Source organism: Esox lucius, chromosome 5 (genome assembly GCF_011004845.1).
Source record: "Esox lucius isolate fEsoLuc1 chromosome 5, fEsoLuc1.pri, whole genome shotgun sequence".
Taxonomy (NCBI): domain Eukaryota; kingdom Metazoa; phylum Chordata; class Actinopteri; order Esociformes; family Esocidae; genus Esox; species Esox lucius.
In genome coordinates, this window is record NC_047573.1 from 26075526 (window position 1) to 26097757 (window position 22232).

At 42.6% G+C, this 22232-nt stretch overlaps 1 protein-coding gene across 7 annotated transcripts in view; it reads right to left on the reverse strand.

The window, feature by feature from the left end:
• kcnc3b (potassium voltage-gated channel, Shaw-related subfamily, member 3b) overlaps positions 1-8885 on the reverse strand; it is a 73605-nt gene extending 64720 nt beyond the window's left edge. For all 7 annotated transcript variants that reach the window (XR_003781850.2, XM_013133739.3, XM_020046515.2 and 4 more), the window contains exon 1: positions 8355-8885. The gene's annotated coding sequence lies outside the window, so the exon portion shown is untranslated. The remainder of the gene's footprint in view (positions 1-8354) is intronic.
• Positions 8886-22232: the final 13347 nt, after the last annotated feature.

The following is a 22232-nucleotide window of genomic DNA, read 5'->3' on the forward strand; positions in this document are numbered from 1 at the left end:
CACACATTCTTATGAATGTAAAATTCTATCTCACTACAAAGACGTTAAAAACACATGATTTAATGTACTAACCCTAATCCTAGCCCTAACTGTAAGCATTGGTAATGCCAAAAGCCAGTTGTATGTACATTTAGTCACAAAATGTATTGCGACTAATGCATTGAACTATCCAGGTTGTTGTTTTTTTGTTGTTTCCTCTATATCTTAGCTTTTCATCCAAACTGACTCAGTTATTTTCATGCACATTTTGCATTCGGATGGATATGTGCTTTATTCTAGTGGATTTCAGCACCATGGACAGTAGACGACCCAGACTTTCCTCTGCCAGCATCGGCTAACCTTTTGAGGGAGATTCCATCAGAGAAGTACATGTATTGTTCAGGGGTCAGACTGCAGCACCAGAGACAGCAGAACTACTGGTTCTCCTATACTGTTCCTAGAGGGACAATTAGCCCGTTCAAAAGCTGAATCATGTAAGTGACAACTGGGGTCGGAGTCAAAACCTACAGGTGGTTAGCTCTCCAGGGGCCAGGTTGGAGGTCCGTGGAATAGTCTTCACTGTACCCAAATTCTAAGGGGGCCAGAATAGAGAATCTAAACGTCCTGCAAGCACTGAATAAGACAATGCACTGCATATTGGACAGATATTATTTCAGCACCATTGACAGACACCCCTTATAGATGGGGAAAGGGGTTGTGGTGGACTGTAATGCAGCCAGCATTTAAAGAGCTCCTCTAGTCACATGATCATCTGAAATCTCTTTCCCGCTTCAAAGTTCCACCTTGTCAACCAATCCTTTGGTTGAAAAGACAAAACTAAGGGTGGAAACCAATTACCTCCAATTAAAACGAGTGGTGCATATCCCGCCCCCACGAAAGAGCCTGCTGCATTGAGACCTCATTCTGAATGGGATGGTGATTGGTGGTGACAGGTTTTAGACAAGGTTAGGTTGCGTTGGCCAAGATGAAATCACCTATTGAGAAGCTTGCCAATTTCAAAGGGATATTCACGTGATCAGAACGCAACTGCAGTATTAAGGTGTTTTTCAAGTATTTATGAACTGTACAAAAGCTGATGAAACAAACACTGTAAAACTTTCAACAATTTTATCAGTATTATTTCTTGACAGTTTCTGTTTGAAAATACAATAAACTGTGGACTTTTAAATTAACATGACTTTCTTTTGCTTACATTAAGACATTGACACTTAAAGGACTATATACGCTGAATACACGCTGATGAGACAGGTACTCTTTGTAGAAAGATATTGATTCAATGGTCACCTAATATAGAGTAAATTCGAATTGTTTTCTGAGATAAACGTAAATGCTTAATTTCTATTCGATTTATTTATATACATTTTCCATTCCCATCCCATATTTGACAATACTGAATTGTACCAACAACCCTGTCTCGACACAGCACCTCCCAACAGAGAAGAATTGAAGATCCCTGCATTTTGCTTCTCTACACTATGAGTCCAACTAGAAGGTCAATCAGATCAATGCGTGCGAGGGCAAACTTTTAAAGAAAAATGCATATAGTTAACCTGGCCTTAGGTGAACAATATATTTGGGTGACTTTGGGGAAGTTTTGTCTCAGAATCCTTGCCAGTGTTTGAGCGTGGTGCGGAGGCAGCTACGCACATGTCTTATGAAGGGCTGGCCTCGGCAGTGTGACGGGGGCTAGGGGGAGGAGGGGGAGCCAGAGGAAGGTAAGAGCGGGGTACGGCATAAAATGGTGGAATGAGTATCGAAACATGGAGAGAAAAGCCACGGAGAGTGAATGGCAAATTAGAAAACCAGGGGAAAAAGGGAACGGAGAGAGGAACGTGAACATTACAACCCCTGGCCACAGTGTCCTGCTGTCCACATCTACCGCACAAACACACACACCTGGCTGAATACCAAAACAAAAAGCTTCAGGAAAGGATTTGAGGGCAAAACGGCGCTTAATCGTAATGAACTTGAAAACAGAAACCCTGAGGTAAATAGAGAGAGAGGGAGGTAGGGAAAAAGAGAGAGTGCACTGCTCGTGCACGATAGCTGCACTGACGCTAATATATATTAGCAGAGACACTGCAGCAGGAGAGGGAGGGAGCACGGGATTATGGGCCGCATCGACTGTGAGGTAGTAGCAGAAAGGAACAGGGGGGAGGGGACTAGAGGGAAAGTGAGAGAGCAGAGTGCAAGGTAGAGGAGGGAAGGAGGAGAGATGCATTTGTTAGGAGTGCTGACTGCGCGGAACAGTGCATTGTGGTTGGCGGAAAAACGCTAAACCCGTTCCCAAATTACTGAGCGGGAGGGAGAGACGATGGAATTGGAGGGGAGAAAGAGGAATAGAAGAGAGGTGAGGGACATGGCAAGGGAGAGAGGACAATTATAGGAACAATGATGGGAAACATGAACGAGAAACGATGAAGAGTGAGAGAGAAACAAGGCGAGGAAGGGAAAAAGAGACAGAGAGAGAAGGAGACATAGGGAGAGGATAAAGGGCTGGGTATGAGAGGAGAGGAAGACGAGGAGGAGGAGGAGGAGGAGGGGAAATGAGAGAGAGAGAGAAAAGGGTGAGATGCAGTGGTTTGGTAATGCCTTTTAAAGCACCTGAATGGCAGTGGGTTGTGGGGGGGGGCAACATTTAGAGGTGATTGACAGCAGGCTGGGAGTGGGGGTGGGGGTGACAGACTGAGTGCATTAGGAGGACGAGGAGATATAGAGGCTAGGAGATGAAGAAGGCAGCAACAGGAATGAGGAATGCCAGAGAGACACACGTATGTGTACAGCTGAGCTGAATAGCAAATGCAACCGCAGGGAAATAGGTGGGCTGGCGTGTCTGTGTGTGTGTCTGTGTGTGTGTCTGTGTGTGTGTCTGTGTGTGTGTGTGTCTGTCTGTGTGCATGTCGGTGTATGTGTGTGTGTGTCTGTGTGTGTCTGTGTGTGTGTCTGTGTGTGTGTCTGTGTGTGTGTCTGTCTGTCTGTGTGCATGTCGGTGTATGTGTGTGTGTGTGTGTGTGTGTCTGTGTGTGTCTATGTGTGTGCGTGTGTGTGTATGTCAGTGTATGTGTGTGTGTGTGTGTGCCTGCGGGCATGTCTGTGTGTGTCTCTGTGTGTGTGTGTCTGTGTGTGTGTTTGTGCGTGTGTGTGTGCGTGTGTGTGTATGTCTGTGTGCATGTCAGTGTATGTGTGTGTGTGTGGGTGTCTGCGGGCATGTCTGTGTGTGTCTCTGTGTGTGTGTGTCTGTGTGTGTGTGTGTGTGTGCGTGTGTGTGTGTGTGTGTGCACGCGAAAAGCCCTTTCTTCTCCCACCAGCCCTCTCCTCATCAAAGGGTGGCACCACAAAGTACCCCGATGTTCTCGCGCTACGTCTTCACCCTCCCCCCACGTCTCTGACACCCCCCCCTCCTCCTCCATGCCCCCCACCCTTCCCCTTGGTTTTCCCTCCCTCACACTCCTCAGTACTGGTGAGACACCAGCAGGGGAAAGGCAGTCACTGCAGTGAGAAAGTACTGCAGTCACCTCCCCCTTCCAGGGCAGTGTCACCCCACACTGGCCTCGCTGCTCTCCCCTCCCAACCAGCGGAAAGCGCGTGCTGTCGTCCTATCGGAGACGATGGACAGGAGTGCGCGGGCGGAAAGGAGTGCAGAGATAGTGTGAATGGATGCAAAAAACGAGTAGTTTGGAATGGTAGTTGGAAAGAGTGGAGAGAGAGGAGAGAGGGGAACATGGATAGAGAGTGGAAAAAGGCCACTTAAAGATGCTCTAAAAAGCTTTTATAAGCAGTCTTTTTTCGTTGAGGGCAAAAAAAGGTTTCAAAGGTACCTTCAGCAGACATGGAGGATATGGATTAAAGAAAGGGTTCTAAAAGTGTTTTAGCTGTGACAAGCAAAAAAACCTTTATCGTTTGAAGAAGAACCGTTTTGAATAAGATGCATATAGCCAAGATGCCCGGGAAACGAGGGGTTTTGTCCAAAATAAGGGAGCTAGCTTATAGCAAACAACAGTTCCCTAACTAATGCAAAATAGGAAAGACAACCAATTAACAAATTCCCTGTGGACCCTGCCTGTCTAGGAGGCAACAAAGATGCAGCGACCCGGGGGGGTGTGCCTATTACAACCAATCCGCATGTAAAACCATATCTTCAGAGGCCCACAGGGAAGCGGTTTTACTGGATATTGTATCTTTGAATGGGACGAAATTGTCTCCAGACCCGTTCTTTTCCCACGGCAATAGCTGATGTGCTGTGGGACCAGAGTCAGTCTGAACTAACTGACCTGGCGACTCCTGGCTGTCCCTGCCCAAAGTCCTCTGGGTTGAGCTGCAGATGTAGCTTCTGTCTGATGATTCCTGGTGTCACTGCCCACAGCCCACCTGGTCATCCCTGTCCTTGTCCACCTGGTTGTGCAGCTGATCTGGATTCTGCATGAAGACTCCAAACACAGCCCATCTCTATTTATTGACCTGCAGGTTATCTGAGCTTGCAACAATACTGATGTGGACCAAAAAGGTAATGTGCTATTATAATCTTCAACCAGCACAGCTGGAAGAGAACTGGACACCCTCACCGTCTTATTCCTCTCTAAGTCTCTTCCTAGGCCTTGATCCTACTAGGGAGTTTTTCCTAGCCATAGTGCATCAATGTCCTGTTGTTTCTTTTAAAGCTGGGCATCTGTATAAGGAGTGTAGTGATAACAGGCGTTGCATGTTCCAGAGTTTACTCGGATTCGATAAAAGTTGAAAACGTGATGCATTTACCATGCATTCAGTAGAAAAAGCTAAGGTCTGCCAGTCCTCATGTATCTCTGCTTGCAAATAAAATGTACCACTGCAGTTTGTGATTTACAAGTGCAAACAGTTTTGTCACAGGTCTAACAAAAAAATGTGTGCATGCATATTTTACATTGGCAAATGTAATTAATGTGTTGCGTGATTCCAAATATCAAGTTAGATAGAAGTAAGCAAAACTTTTTTACAACTACAAATTTTATTACATGTTTGCTTTATCTAAGTCTCTCTGAGCGGAAAATGGTGTTGACCAACGTGTTCCCCTGACAATGTTCCATTGCAAAAAGAGACAGTGGTCTCAATGGGACTTACCTGCATAAATAAATACAATTAAAGAACAGCCAAGTAAATTGGGCGGCCAGACCTATAAAATGTGAGTAGAAAGTAGGTAGTAGTAATAGCCTTCTATAAGGCTAAAGGATGTTTGGTGCATAAGAGGAAAAGATACCTGTTGCAGTGATTAGGACATTAGGTAAAGACAACAGTCCCAAGTTCACGTTCAGTGGGCTCAAAACGAAATAAAGAGCTCTGAAACAGTAAAACAGGGAGCTGCTTATCTAAGCTTATACAGTAAGAAACACTCGTCTATGTCTCCCTGCGGTATGGCCCAAACAGTGGCGTCGTCAGGCCTGGGCGTCCGGGGCTATAGCCCTGCATCTTTTAGAAATAGAGCCCCAGATCTCAAAAAAAAAATATAGAAAACCCTGATCTATTCATCTATAATTCCGATCGCGCATTATGACAATGTAGACGTGTAGGCCGCTAGCGTGCACATTCAAAACCCTGAACTTTCTGTCCTGGGGGGTGGGGGGGGGTGGGGGGGGGGGCTAAGCCCCGAATGTATTGTGATCCTAGCGACGCCTCTGGCACCAACGAACACAGAGATAGAGAGAGAATGGGGAAGACATTGTGCTGTTACCAGCCCAAAACAATCACTTCATTTTGAAGGTGCTGTTTTCCAAAAACTGAACACAAAATATGACACATATTCAGAAGGTGGATCGTGCGGAACTGGGACGAAAACGTATCGCCAGACCTTCACTCCTACTGACACACTGAGCCATTGTCTCAGTAACCTACTTCTCGGCCCAGAGGGATGCTATAGGGAGATCATGTTGGCCAGTCATAGCCAACAAAAACGCTGTGACCCCCGGCTTATGCTAATCGAATTAGCGGCATGACGGTGTAGTTTTGAACTCTGAACCCTGTGCCTCATCTCTCCCTCACGTCATTAACTCTGGTTCATTTTTAATTAATGACACCGGCCTTCATGGCTGATTACAACCATTAGAAGGTGGAGTGATCAGGGAGACATTCTGAGTAATTTAGGGATGGAACTGGTAGTAGTGAAGTAGCGCTCGGTGCCCTGGGACTTTATTTAAAAGACCTATTAGAATAGGAATGCTTATCTAGAATCAGGTCCGCCAGTCCATGTAAATTGGATTCATCAGGATGTAAAATACAAAACTGAGCAGGTATCAGCACTTTTACTCTGAGGTTCTTAATGAATTCGGGCCATGAACCTCGACACAGATGACAATGAAATGGTGCAGAAGGGAGGAGAGGTGAACAAATGCGAAACGGCAGGTAGAGTAGCGGTTAGAGCGATCCAAACAGTAACTGAAAGGTTGGGAGATCAAATCCCCAAGCCAGCATGGTCAAACGTCTGTCATTCTGTCCTTGACCAAGACAGTTAACCCTAACGTCCTCTGTAAATCATGCTGGATAAGAGTGTATGCTACATTCCTAAAATGTTAATGAGATGTGGAGATCAGTAAGGGAGGGAAAATTTGGTAAAAGTGAACGAAGAGTAATATGGGAGTGAAAGGTAAAAGTTTAAGGTAGAGCGATAGAGATCTGATTTTATTAAATGGATAGGTCAGAGGTTAAGGAAGACATTAGGGCTTTTGTAAGGGTTCAGGGTGTGACTTGGAGAGATGTTGAAAAACACTTCAACTGGATTTGTCCAATAATTAAAACATTTTTTAACACAACCACAGACACAGTTGGAGAGGTTCTCCCAACCTTTCAGTTGTAACGAACACAGTTGTAACGAACACAGTTTAAGACGTAAAACAAAAGCTTTCGGGGTTACAATTCTATTGTATCTGTGACCTTCATAACTACTATACGCCTACTAAATTGGTACACCAATTCATAGCAGCGTTACACCCCCTGGCAAACCACTGAAGTGATGCACTGAAGCATGCGGTCACATCTGACACAGTGTGTTGGTTTTTTTTGTTGTTCTAAAAATAGAAAAAGGGACGTTTCTGGGTAACCCTCTCTCTATAAATAGATACAGGTTTAGATCGATAATACAAAGGAGAAATGCAGACAAAGCAACCCGGGAAATAAGCCAGGAAATGACATCCGTTGCCTCAGCACCAACTGGGGGTGTAGCCGGTGCTCATGAATTAAAGGGTTTCCCAATGGTACCAGGAAAGAGAGCGATATACAGAATGGAGGACACGACAGACTTTCAGCACACACATTAAATCGGGGAAACGTGATTGAATCGCTGGCTAATCAACTGAACAAAATGCTCAACTATGGATGATGTGACAGGTGGGCGGAAGTAGAGGGGAGGGTGTCTAGACATTATATTGCCTCTATCGATTTCCTGTACTAGGTGGTCCCTAGACGCCACACACATCCTTCCTGTTCCTGTTTGGCTCAAATCCCTTTTTCATGCTACATACACAGTGAAGGAATGCCAGACGCTTTACTTCCAGACACTTAAAGTCGGGAAGGCATGCGTTTCAGGTCTTCCAGACGATCTGGTGGTTTCCCGTTTCTCTCTCTTTCCCTCATCTCCCACTCTGAACTCCCTCACCACACATCACACCATCCTCCACCTCCAGGGCTGTGCATCTATAGGATGTATCAGTGACCAGCGTGACCAACCCACCCCCACCTCCATTCTACATAGTACACACATACACACACAGCCTCCATTTCAGGCCTTGACACTTTCCCTGCTCCAGCCCATTTACATACAGGGACACACATGAATGAAAGACATGCATGTATGTACGTGCGTGTGTATATATATATATATATATATATATATATATATATATATATATATATATATATATATATATATATATATATATACACACAAACACACTTATACACAAACACACACTAACAGACATTGGCAGACACAGACAGACACACACTTTTATATGACCTGAAGCTATTAAAAATGACAGGACAAAATGGGTAACATCATCTATGATGTGCCATGTTCAGTTTTATAATATGAAATGGTGGGAACCATACCAGGAGACAATACTGTCAAATATAAAAGTATAGAAAACTATAAGCTAGGTAGCTTTATGTGAATAAATTAACCCTTGAGAGCTTTATGTTTTCTGTTAGTAGAAACTGTACTCGTGTATTTGTAGCTCACCTTAAATATGTAGGTCTACTGGTGGAATAAAACAATACTTGTTGAATGTAGACACCTTGCATTTATTTCAGCATGTAAGGCCAGATTATTTGTTAAGAAATTTTGTTTTAAACATTAAATTATTCACAATTACACACACACGATTAATACTCACTTGATTTGGGTTTGGGTTCGTTTCGCGTGCGTGCCAAAACACGCACATTAACACACAGCTCAATCAAAAAGACGTTTTCTTTGTTATATTGTTTTTGGTAGGATTTTAGAGAAAGTATCCATGCAGTATCTTGTCGGTTTTCAGATAACAGCGTCTCTTCCGATAATAATGAGTCAAAATAAGAGTGCTCCTGCTGTTGAAATGACGTTTAGTTGTCGTTATTGCCGCTTACTTCTACCTAAGATCATGCTGATGTCACGATTTGATTCTTTCGCATCCAAGGGATCCGAATTTTCACTCAAAACTGTCTCAGGCAATTTTCTTTCGATTTCAATGCCCCCTTCCCACCTCTTTGTTATTGCTAAAAATAATTGCCAGTCTAGTCTCTCTCTCTCTCTCTCTCTCTCTCCCTCTCTACGCTTCCACGCGCAGGGTAGCTACCATTCAATTCTTCCTATATTTCCCCCTCCCAATGTCTCAATGGAGATATTGCATAGACTGTAGACACCTCCCTGTTTCTTCGCACGCACGTTTCTCTATGTCCCTATGTTCTCCTTGAGGAGCGATACCTTGTGGACAGTTTTTTTCTAGTTAATACATGTGGGCGGATTGGAGAACGGAGAAAGAAGGTGGGAGGACCCAAGTGAATACAGGCTAATTTGTGATATGCTGCCAATGACCTTCGAAATAAAATAAAAAACAACCATGGGCCCAAGCCTGTGAATGATTTTGCGTAAAAAGCTCAATAGCCTATAGCCAGCCTTATATGTATTTCATATTATATCCTCTCTCAGATACACACCTATAGGCTATATGCTCACTGGCGCGCACGAAACGCACACGCACGGACAAACCATTTTGACTTGAGGTCCCCGTCCTTGATCGAAGCATAGCTGACATCACAACAGTCATGTGATATAGGGGAGAAAGCACGGTATAGCTCATGGTTAACACAGACCGTGCTCAGTGAGGGAATCTTAAAAAGAAAACACACAATAAGTAAATTCTAACACAATGCTGTTAGATTGTAATATATTTTATTCTCCTTAACAAATTCACCTATGAATATCAAAATGCTTTATAAAATGTTAATTATATGATAATAACGTGTTTGACTCACTCTCTTTGATTGGCATTGGTGTTATTTGCCCATTTACTGTCATGGTACGTGACTATTCAAAGTTAGGATAAATAACATAAATAATCACAATGAGGTTTCAGAGTTGGCATCTGTCTACAGAGGAGAAATATTCCATGTGACTCATGGAGACATCATCTGGCCAAGTTAAACGTTGCATGCGTATAGCAGCCATAACTTAGATGGTGAAAAAGACCCCCTTAGACCAGCACATTGTTTTAGGTCTGTATTAAAATGTAATAGATTACACTGACAGGGTTTATTCTCTTTAGCGCTTTATTCTATAATTACATTTTATTCTAGCAGGCATATGAAATTAACAAGTAATCCATGGTCATATAACGTACATGGTCGCTAACATACGGTCACTGGTTTGTGAGAATCATCTCACAAAAATGTATTATCTTGCAGCGTCATGATTTTCTCAGAAACTTGGCTTAACAACAACTTACCCGACAACGTGATAGAGCTGGAATGGCGCGGTGGCTTAACAGTAGATCGGATCGAGTAGGACTCCGGAAAGTCCAGAGGGGCTCTGCATTTAGGTAAACAAAACATGGTGTACAAACACTAACTTAACCGGGAGTCACTGCTCAACCAATCTAGACACGAGGATCAGATGCAGGCCTTACTTGCCTCAGGAGTCTACATACAGTATCCCCGGATGCTAATGCTAACTAGCAATGAAAGAACTGCAGGCTGACATTAACAAACAGCCAACGTAACATGGTGTTTTTGTGATTGCAGGGGATTTCAACCATTCAAATCTGAAAACAGTTTTTCCCAAATTCCACCAAAATGTATCCTGCCCCACTTGGAGAGACAATACATTAGACCATGTGTACACAAACATTCCGGAGGCTTACAAAGCCATTCCCTTCCCCCACCTGGGACAGTCAGACCATCTTTCACTGTTATTACTTCCCTAATATTTACCCCTTATTAAACGTGTCAAACTATCAGTGAGGACAGATAAAGTGTGGCCAGAAAGGTCACATTCAGTTCTTCGGCTCCAGTTTCAACACACAACTGTGGATTGAGGAGCACTTCAACAACAACTCTGAACCCTGACGTATGTGGCAGGGCTTCCAAGCCTTCACAGACTACCGGTCAAAGAACCCCACCCCCACAGCCATCTCCTTCACCAAGCGAGTTAAACAGGTCCTACGCCCACTTCGGCAGGGACAACAAATAGCTAAATAGCCCCCCAGTGCCTACCGGTAGAACAGGTCTGCAGAGGATGCCATCTCCACAGCATTATACTCTGCCCTGACCCACCTTGACAAAACCAACACCTACGTGAGAATGCTATTCACAGACTTCACCTCAGCATTCAACACGGTCATTCCCTGTAGGCTGGTCAACAAACTCCATGTCCCAGGGATCAGCCCCTCTCTCTGCAACTGGACTTTGGACTTCCTATCCAACAGACCCCAGTCTGTCACGTTAGACAACTTCACATCCTATACCTTGATTCTGAACACTGGTGTTCCACAAGGCTGCGTGCTGAGCCCCCTCCTGTACTCCCTCTTCACCCACGACTGTGTGCCTGTACACAGTTACAACATCATTATCAAGTTTGAAAACGAAACCAAGGCTTGATCAGTGATAATGACAAGTCAGCCAACAGGGAGGAAGTCAAGCGGCTGGCAGCATGGTTCGCTGATAACAACCTGGCCCTCAACGCAAAGAAAACCAAGGAGCTCATTATGGATTACAGGAAGTCTAAAGGCTGCAGCCATGCCCCAGTTCTCACCGATGACACTGAGGTGGAGCGTGTCCAGCTTCAAAGTTCTGTGTGTCCACTTCTCAGAGGACTTCACCTGGACACTCAACACCTCAGCCCTGATCAAAAAGGTGCAACAGGGCCTGTACTCACTGAGGAGGCTGAAGCCCCACCTGTCCCCAATATCCTTGTGAACTTTTAACGCCGCACAATCGAGAGCATTCTGACAAACTGCACCACATGGTGGTTTAGCAATTACTCCGTAGCCTACCGGAAGACCCTGCAACGGGTGGTGAAAACCGCCCAGCACATCACTGGTGCCCAGTCTTCAGCCACTGTAGACCTCCAGCGCAAGCGGTGTCTGCGCACGGCACACCATCCTACCCTCCTACCATCAGGCAGGCAGTACAGGTCTCTTCGTTCCCACACCAGCAGGCTCAGAAACAGTTTCTTTCCATCTCCTGTAACCCTGCTGAACTCTGTAACCCAGAGAACTCTGTGAACTCTGTGAACTCTGTGAACTCTGTGACCCATCACTAACCATACTCACCCACCCGCTTTCTCAGGGAAATTGTTGCACTATTCCCTTTGTACTACTCTGACACTGCCTTGCAAAGTCTGATAATGGACGTTTTCAGTTGTTACAGGTGGGTGTCTACCTCGGGAACTGCACTTCAGTTGCGCATGCACCCTGAACATTCAATTTGCCAATTTACCACTTTGTACATTTAGACTTGCCATCCTACTTGCATTTTTACAGTTGTTACACACGCATGTCTACCTCGTTGCTGCTATCTCTGCAGCCCGGTTGCCCCTGCCACCTTATTCCTTCAATATAGGTGAAGATAATTGACTTTTACATAGAGTAACCACATTTTCAAACCCCCAAACCGGGGCCCTTGTGTAACAGCACGTTAATGCATGCACACATGTATGTGCTTATGCACGCATGTTGGTCATCATGCATGCTTGTGGTTGGTGGAGCGGGGGGCGCTTTGAGCTTTAATGAGAATTGTTGCTTTGCTCTGCAGTTCTACAAAGTTGTTTGTTTAGCCCCGACTCGTATGTGGAAACATTATAGTATTATTATTATTATTGGGGTGAAAAATGGGACTGTTTGGTAGAACATTTTTCGATACCAGGACATTTGAGTGTTTTACAGATATTTGTCGGGACCCGGGACACCCAGCTAGAAACCCGGGAAGACTAGGACAGTCCCAGGAAAACCAGGACGTCTGGTCACCATACTTTTTCATCAAGTTAAAAGACAAGAGAATCATGGAAACCCCTATACTTTTATTGCCCAAGGGGTTTTGATCTAGTCTATATTACCCCAGAAAGCATGAGTGGATGCATACTTCAAAAAGCCACCAGAAATAGTCGCAATATAACCGTAAACAGTTTTAGTTTAGGCTTACTGTAGCTACTGAAGGTGGTAGCCAGCAAAGTTTTTTGTCTATCTGGAACAAATTCTAACGCGTAATTTGTCTTGACGAGATTCTAATGCGGGACTTAATGCTGGCAGGTCCACGTCTGTAACCACTATGCAGTTTACCAAGTGGTAGTCAGTCAATCACTCATTCACTCAGTAAGAGACATTCGCACTTCTTGGCCGGCTCCACTTACACAGTCCGGCCAAAAGTATAGGGCAACATTTTAAAATTGGTGTTGAGATGTAGGTAACTATAGTTAGCTGAGCTATGATTTCAAGAAATTATAATGATTAATACAGATTTGGATTTTACCAACTACTGGGAGGTTCTGTTTTGTTCTGTTTTGTTTTTGCTGTTAATCCTTTACATAGCTTGGCCTTTTTGTTCGGATTGTTTTCACCTGTTTGTTGTTTAGTCTTTATTAGCTCCCCATTTAGTTTGTCCTCTTCTGTTAGCCCTTAATTGAGTCATTGAGTCTTTTTGTGCCTGTATCAGTCTGTGGTTTTGCCTGCCTGCCTGCTTTCCTGCTGTCTTCTTTTCGTTTTCTTGTTTTTGCCTCCCTCAGGTCCCTAATTAAAACACCTTTGTTGTACCTCAAGTCCGCGCTTGGTGTCCTGCAAAACTCTAATTGCTACTCTCTAGCACTTTAGGCAACTGGTAGGTTCAGTTTTTGTTTGGTTTTGCTTTCGTTTGTGAACATGGCCTGTTCTGTTTGGTTTTTGTCCTTTGCTTTTGAATGTAGCTTGTCTTTTTGTTTTATTGGATACACCTGGCCTTCTTTTTGGGACTCTCCCAGAAATAGGGCCAGGCCTGATCTGCTGAGGAGCGACGGACTCCATCCTAGCTGGAGTGGTGCTCTTCTTTTGTCTAGGAACATTGACAGGAGTCTCACTCCTATAGTTTTAATATGAGATAGGGTGCAGGTCAGGCTGCAGGCTGTTAGCCAGCCTGCTAGCATAGTGGAGTCTGTCAATAGCATAGCCAGAGTAGTTAGTACAGCTTTACCTATTGCCACTGTGACTCGTTCCAGGCTGAGAAAAGTTAAACAAGGTAGTGCTAACAAAAACAACCTTATTAAGATAAAGCCTTCCTCCACCTCGGTCAAAAATAAAAATAATTGTATCACTTCGCATCTCAAAATGGGACTCCTAAATATTAGATCTCTTGCTCCAAAGGCAGTTGCAGTAAATGAATTAATCTCTGATCATAAACTAGATGCTATTGGTTTATGTGAAACGTGGCTAAAGCCTAATGAATTCACTGCCTTAAATGAGGCCTCTCCTCCTGGCTATACTAGTGATCATATCCCTCGTGCATCCCGAAAAGGAGGGGGTGTCGCTAATATTTATGACAGTAAATATAAACTTACTCTCAAACATATCACAGGGTTTCATTCTTTCGAAGTTTTACTCATGAAAGTTAACCAGGCCGATAAATCATTTTACATAGCTACTATTTATAGGCCCCCCGGGCCATACACATTGTTCCTCAATGAGTTTCCAGAATTCTTGTCTAACCTTGTAGTCATGGCAGATAGTATTCTAATTTTTGGCGATTTCAATATCCATATGGAAAACCCCAATGATCCTCTTCAAAAAGCCTTTCAAGCCATAATCGACTCAATGGGTTTCATCCAACATGTCTCAGGTCCAACACATTGCCACAATCATACCTTAGATTTAGTCTTGTCACGAGAAATAGATATTGTAGATCTAATAATTTACCCCCAAAATCCTGGATTATCGAATCACTGTCTTATTACATTTACCGTTAAAACAAGAAATCCACTTGCCCCCCAAACAATGAGTTTCAAAAGCCGTACTATAAATTCTCGGATTTCAAATAAATTCCTTGATATTCTTACTAGTTCGCTCATAAATGACAGAGTAAATAAATCTGTAAACGATCAAATCGAGGATCTAAACTCAATACTGCGAAATACATTAGACATAGTTGCACCACTAAAAACTAAAGAAATACGCAACAAGAAACTTGCTCCTTGGTACACCGACAATACTAGAGCACTTAAGCAAGCCTCCAGAAAATTGGAAAGTGGCGCTCCACCAAGTTGGAAGTATTTAGACTAGCCTGGATAGACAGTACAGTACAATACCGAAAATCACTCACGTCTGCTCGATCAGCTTATTTATCCAACCTGATTGAGGCGAACAAAAACAATCCAAAATTTCTCTTTGATACAGTTGCAAAGTTAACAAAAAAGCAAAGCTTAGCAAGTGAAGTGGGTCTTCACTTTAGTTGTAATGAATACATGAACTACTTTGATGAAAAGATCGTCACCATTAGAAAACAAATTACTGAATCCTTAAATAGTTATGGTCCTAAAAATCTCGGTTGTCCGGAAAATTTCCGGAGCCTCCCTGATCAGGTGTCAATGGGGACACTTGAGTTTTTTGATACCGTATCGCTCGACACATTTACAAAATTTGTAATGAGTTCTAAACCCACAAACTCTCAGCTAGACCCGATTCCTACAAAATTACTTAAGGAGTTATTTCCTGTGCTAGGTCAGCCAATGCTGAACATAATAAATTGCTCCCTTTCCTCCGGATGCGTACCAAACTCACTAAAAATTGCGGAAATTAAGCCTCTAATCTAAAAAATCTAATCTAGATCCCGACATATTAAACAATTATAGGCCAATATCGAACCTCCCGTTCCTCTCCAAAATCTTAGAAAAATGTGTTTCCCAACAACTGAATGCCTTCCTAAAGACAAAAAACATTTATGAAATATTCCAGTCTGGTTTTAGATCCCATCATAGTACTGAGACTGCACTCGTGAAGGTAACAAATGACCTTCTAATGGCCTCAGACAAAGGTTCCACATCTGTCCTGTTGCTTCTTGATCTTAGTGCTGCTTTTGACACTATTGATCACTCCCTTCTCTTAGAGAGACTGGAAACCAATATTGGGCTACGTGGACATGTTCTAGCCTGGTTTAAATCTTATTTATCTGAAAGATATCAGTTCGTTAGTGTGGATGGCATATTCTCTGACAAGTCAAAGGTATGCTTTGGAGTTCCTCAAGGCTCGGTTCTGGGCCCATTACTTTTCTCACTATACATGCTCCCTCTGGGCGATGTAATCCGAAATCACAATATTAACTTTCACTGTTATGCTGATGACACACAGTTATATATTTCAATGAAGCATGGAGAAGCCCCTAAATTAGCTATTTTGGAAGCATGCATTTCAGATATTAGGAAGTGGATGACAGAGAATTTCTTGCTCTTAAACTCAAATAAAACAGAAATGCTCCTTTTAGGACCCAAAAAACAAAGAGCGTTGTTAGCAGATCTCACTGTGAACCTCGACGGCTGCATGGTCGTATCCCAAAAAACTGTAAAAAACCTTGGCGTTACCCTTGACCCTGACCTCTCCTTTGAAGAACATATAAAATATGTCTCAAGAGTTGCTTATTTTCATCTTCGAAACATCGCAAAAATTCGAAAATTTCTATCAAAAACTGATGCAGAAAAATGTATCCATGCTTTCGTTACTTCTAGATTAGATTACTGCAATGCTCTTCTCTCTGGTTATCTCTGGTTATTAATTTAATGGATACGATTTTCAGGAAGGTGAAAAGAACAAAAATAGTTTAGTCTGGTGCATATTTCTAGTTAAACAACATAAATGGCTCCTTTGTCCAGCTGTTCTTTATAGAAGTATAAAATACAATGCAGACATTTTCTGCAGATATTGTACATTTGGGATGAAACACTGGCATGTGCAGCTCTGTATGGTAATCTTTTAAAGCCATCACAAAGATGTTAACATATCTACACAAACATTCCATAACTAATGATATACATAGCTGCTTGAAAATATGTGAATCCCTGGTGCAATTATAGATTTGTTTTGATTAAAAACATCTGCTGAAGTGACACGCGTCTCACAGACGGACAACGACACGTCCCATACAGATGGGTTGCAGGCCCCGAAAACCCATGAGCAAAAAGGCACTTGTTGAGTCTGGGGGAAAGGGCAGTGGCTCAAACACCCCCTGGGGTCTATCTGTGCATGTGCCTGCCATTAAGTAGAAATACACTCACCTAAAGGATTCTTAGGAATACCTGTTCAATTTCTCATGAATGCAATTATCTAATCAACCAATCACATGGCAGTTGCTTCAATGCATTTAGGGGTGTGGTCCTGGTCAAGACAATCTCCTGAACTCCAAACTGAATGTCAGAATGGGAAAGAAAGGTGATTTAAGCAATTTTGAGCGTGGCATGGTTGTTGGTGCTAGACGGGACGGTCTGAGTTTTGTGAAGATTTGTGAAGCCACAACACGCACAACCTTGAGGCGGATGGGCTACAACAGCAGAAGACCCCACCGGGTACCACTCATCTCCACAAATAGGAAAAAGAGGCTACAATTTGCACGAGACATTCAGATGGTAGAGTCATAGAGAATTTGGCGTAAACAGATTGAGAACATGGATCCATCATGCCTTGTTACCACTGTGCAGGCTGGTGGTGGTGGTGTAATGGTGTGGGGGATGTTTTCTTGGCACACTTTAGGCCCCTTAGTGCCAATTGGGCATCCTTTAAATGCCACGGCCATGACCACGGCCATGACCATGTCCATCCCTTTATGACCATCATGTACCCATCCTCTGATGGCTACTTCCAGCAGGATAATGCACCATGTCACAAAGCTTGAATCATTTCAAATTGGTTTCTTGAACATGACAATGAGTTCACTGTACTGAAATGGCCCCCACAGTCACCAGATCTCAACCCAATAGAGCATCTTTGGGATGTGTTGGAACGGGAGCTTCGTGCCCTGGATGTGCATCCCACAAATCTCCATCAACTGCAAGATGCTATCCTATCAATATGGGCCAACATTTCTAAAGAATGCTTTCAGCACCTTGTTGAATCAATGCCACGTAGAATTAAGGCAGTTCTGAAGGCGAAAGGGGGTCAAACACAGTATTAGTATGGTGTTCCTAATAATCCTTTAGGTAAGTGTACATTTCTATGCCAAAATGTGTAGTATGCAGTACCGGCTCTAGCCTTTTGGGGGCCCTAAGCAACCGCTTATGTATCTTATGCCAAGAACCAGACCTTGTGGTACACATAAATAGTAATTATGCTGACCTGTACATAAGGTGAAATTATGAGACTGGTGATAAGGCGAATTATTTGTGAAAAGTTATATTGATCTTCCCCATGCATTGACACTTGGTCTAAATATTTAAATTATAAAATCTGGTTTGCCGTAGATTCTTTTACAAAATAGTAAAAAAAATTAAAGAACATTGAACTAACACAACTGTGACCATGCATTTTTTTGTGGTTCACACTATCTAGAGATGACATTCTTGGAGGATCTCTCAACTTTGTTTACTTGAGTATGTCAAAGTGACACTACATACAACTCCTTATAATTGTTTTTCAAATAAGCATTTGAAGAACCTAGTCAAAGGTATGCTTTGGAGTTCCTCAAGGCTCGGTTCTGGGCCCATTACTTTTCTCACTATACATGCTCCCTCTGGGCGATGTAATCCGAAATCACAATATTAACTTTCACTGTTATGCTGATGACACACAGTTATATATTTGGGTCTTTGTAATTTTATTTGGGTCTTTGTGGATTGGTTTCTTTATTATTCTGGTTACAGTTAGGTGGTGACAGGGAGAGTGATCCAAAAGAAACCATGAAAACTGTCATACCTTCTATAATAATGAGTGGTCAGATTGGATTGAAGAGTCACTCAGCAAAGAGCTATATTTACAGCAGCTACAATACTGGCCGACTCTCCAAGTCAGGATCATCAGTTAGTGCTCCATATCAATAGGTTGTAAAGTATAAGGACACACTGGAATTGAAATTGGGCTCTAATCAGGGAGAGGTTATTGGTGGTTGAAGGATGAATGGAATGGTTGAAACATAAATGAGGATTTACATTTGTTTTCTAATTTTAAGAACAGTGTGTAATAAGTACCAGAGCACATCCTCCCCCCAGGGACATTTTTATAAATATTCAGATTGATTTTTGGAACTATGACACCCTTAGGGCAACAGAATAATTATATCCTTTCCGAGAAGCAATGCTAATGACGAGCAAACACGTTTTGCCTCAACTGTTGGCAGTTGTATTGGGCAGTGGAGCAAAACACTGAACCCACATGAAATCCTGGCTGGTTAAGGACTTGAGGACACTCAAAATCCACCCAGTGCCATAGTTTAGAGCAGGGGTGTCAAACCGGTTCCACGGAGGGCCGAGTGTCTGCAGGTCTTTGGGTTTTCCTTTAAATTGGTTCCCAGTTCAGACCTAAACAACCAGGTGGGGGTAGAAATTAACCAATTAGTGAACTAATTAATCAATCAGGTACAAGGTGAGAGCGAAAACCTGCAGACACTCGGCCCTCCGTGGAACCGGTTTGACACCTGTGGTTTAGAGTCTGGAGATTGGGTTCTAATAAAAGGTCATGTGGGAGACAGTCCTTTTAGACTCCAGGTGGAGGGGACCCTACCAGGTCTTACTGACGACACCGACCACGGTAACATGTAGGGGGAGAAAGACCTGGATCCACACCTGCCACTACAGATGGGAGAAGAACCTTTAACCAACATGACACCGCAAGAGGAAGACTGGCTCCAGTCAACAGGAAGAATGGAGGGAACAAAACGTCCCCATCATGGGGGGGCCAGAGGCTCATTATTCAGACTGGGAACTAAAGATAACTACACAGATAATACAGATAATATGGGTAATAAAGTGTGTTTAACACAACACAGTACTAAAGGAAATACCAATGAGGAAGAATATCGAGAATCCACTGACTTGTACGTTAAAACACTTAACCCAATGCAGAGCATGGCGTGGTAATAGATCAAATAAGAGCACAATAATTATCTGAACTTTTTATTACTCCAAAACGACTTGAAAGATCATTTTAGGTTAAGGTTAGAGTTAGGGTTAGTAGATGTTACTGATAGTCGATAAATTATCTGTAGAGCATCTATAGAAACACTTCTGGCACTCTCAAAATAGATAGTGACCAAAATACATTTTGATGAGTTACTATGACTACTATGGTTGGCTGTTTAAACAAATATCACCAAAGAAACGTTAGCCTACGATATAGTTAATGATGTAATGGTAATTGGTAAAACATGTCATTTGACCTTATCCACCTCTGTCAGTGAATATCCCCAATTGATTAGTGTGTTCTAAAGCGAATCAAGGAATGTATCTAGGCCACAGTGTGTGTTGATATAGCAACTACTTTGTTATGGACAGTCAACATGGAAATGCACGTATTCTGTTGGTGGTATAACAAAGCTTATGAATGTTTGAATGTTTCCACCCTGAATCTAAAACTCCCACAAGGGGGTAGTGTGGAGCCTTTTGGTTTTACACTAGGTTTTACAGCTCTCTGTTCATACAGCTTTGTTTACACAAGTTTACAGCCCTTGGTTAATATTTGGGAGAGGACATTGGCTGACCTGTGTTTAGAGTTTCCCATGTTTATTGAAGGGTGAACATGAATGTTTGTTTGTTTGTAGCCCAGCTGTCTTAAAAGGATAATGGACAGAAAACGAAAGCATTATTTTTTAAATCTTTATTTATACAGAGAAACCAGTGGAGACAGAGCTCGGTTTCTGAGATAAGGCCTGTATTAAAATGAAAATAATGTAAATAAATGGAAGACTTAAATTAAGAAAATAACAACTCAAAATATCATTTGTGAGGCATTTAAATTGTCTTATAGGCACTAAAGCATTTCTACTTAAGATCAATCTGAACGGCATTCCCTGAGGTTGGGGTAAAATATTTTAAATCAGTTTGACCCAGTTGCGAATAGACCTGTGGTATCTCCAGGACAATCCAGTCTTGAGAGCATGTAATATACTCCAGAGGTTTTTGCTAGACAGCCTTATATAAAAGCATTAACTAATGTTTGGTCCTTCTAGAGATTAGGGTTAGGTTTAGAATAAGGTTTAGGGTAAAGGTCAGGGTTAGTATAAAGGTTAGTATAGATAATCTGTATCTACTGTCAGTAGATAATCTGATCAATACAACACAGTTCATAATGTCAAAGTAAAAAATGAAATCTGCAAATTGCTTTCAATTAATTACAGATATAAAACAGAAAAAGTAATCACCCCTTTTGCCATGAGACACCTGAATAAGCTGTGGTGCAACTAACTAATCTTTAGAAGTCAACTGTCTTTAGGGGTCCACTGGTGTTATTTGGGTGTTTCACTTGTTACAGATTAAATACACCAGTCTCTCAGTGGTTGCACAGTTGGTTAGTACATTTCTTAACAATCATTTATAAGTGTTTAGACCTGGAGGGATCCTTAATTTATATCCTTTGAAAAGTCTCTACAAGGATGGAACACTTAGACATGCAGAACAAAAGCACAGGTAAGCATATAGTTTGTTCAGTGTGTTTTGTTTGGTTAGCGTGTTTAGTTGGTTAGTAAGTTCAGACAAACACACATGCACAAACTACGTTTAACATTAGTCACGGATTTCTAATTTGGTGAACCGTAGCCCTCATCTGAACAAACAACACACTGTTGTGTTGGGCTTGAACCCCTAACTTTCTCACAATTCTATCTCATAAAACTATCTAGCTCTACCTGTTCTCTCTTCTTTGGCCTGTAGTTGACTTTGTGCTGTTCTTAATGGCCCACTCCACCTTTTTCAATCCTAGAACATATCACACGTATCCAACACTGTGAGCTTATGAGATACAATTTCATATTTTATTGTATAGTATAGTGATTATTTTCCCCTCATACCTAAATTAACATGGATTTCTTGTGACATAATTTAATGCCTTAAAATAGACAGATTTTTTTTTGGCATTTCCCTGAATGAAGGCTACTGAGCATTTTATAGTCACCACTTTTCAATATACAACCATAACTGCTTAGTTATAACACAAGTAATAAATGTTTATGAAACCTCTATTGATCTGTGTGTATCCTCACTAAGAACTGTGACGGTAACATGACTTTGGACGGGGTGTAGGATGCAGACACAGACATCCAGGACCAGCTGGAGGGTGATGCTGCCCACTTGGAGCATGGAGATGTCCTTCTCAATGCTGCCTACAAAGATAACATTTGGCATACACATTTTTTTTATTTTTAGTGTACACTGATGAGCCAAAACATTATGACATGACCAATCACAGGTGAAGCGAAGGTCTGGGTACATTAGACAGTATGCAAACATTCAGTTATCCTAGTCAACGTGTTGGATGCAGGAGAAATGGGCAGGAGTGAAGACCTGAGTGACTTTGACAAGGGCCAAATTGTTATGGCCAGATGACTGGGTCAGATCATTTCTGAAATGGCCAGGCTTGTGGGGTGCTCCCGGTCAGCAGTGGTGAGTACCTACTGACAGTGGTCCGAGGAGGGACAAACCACAAACCGGTGACAGGGTGTTGGGCGTCCAAGGCCCATCGATGCATAAGGGCAACAAGGCACCTGGTCCGATGACTCCTGTTTGGCCGTGTACATGTGCACGATTTTCCTGGGGAAGTGACGGCACCAGGATGCATTGTGGGAAGACGACAAGCCAGTGGAGG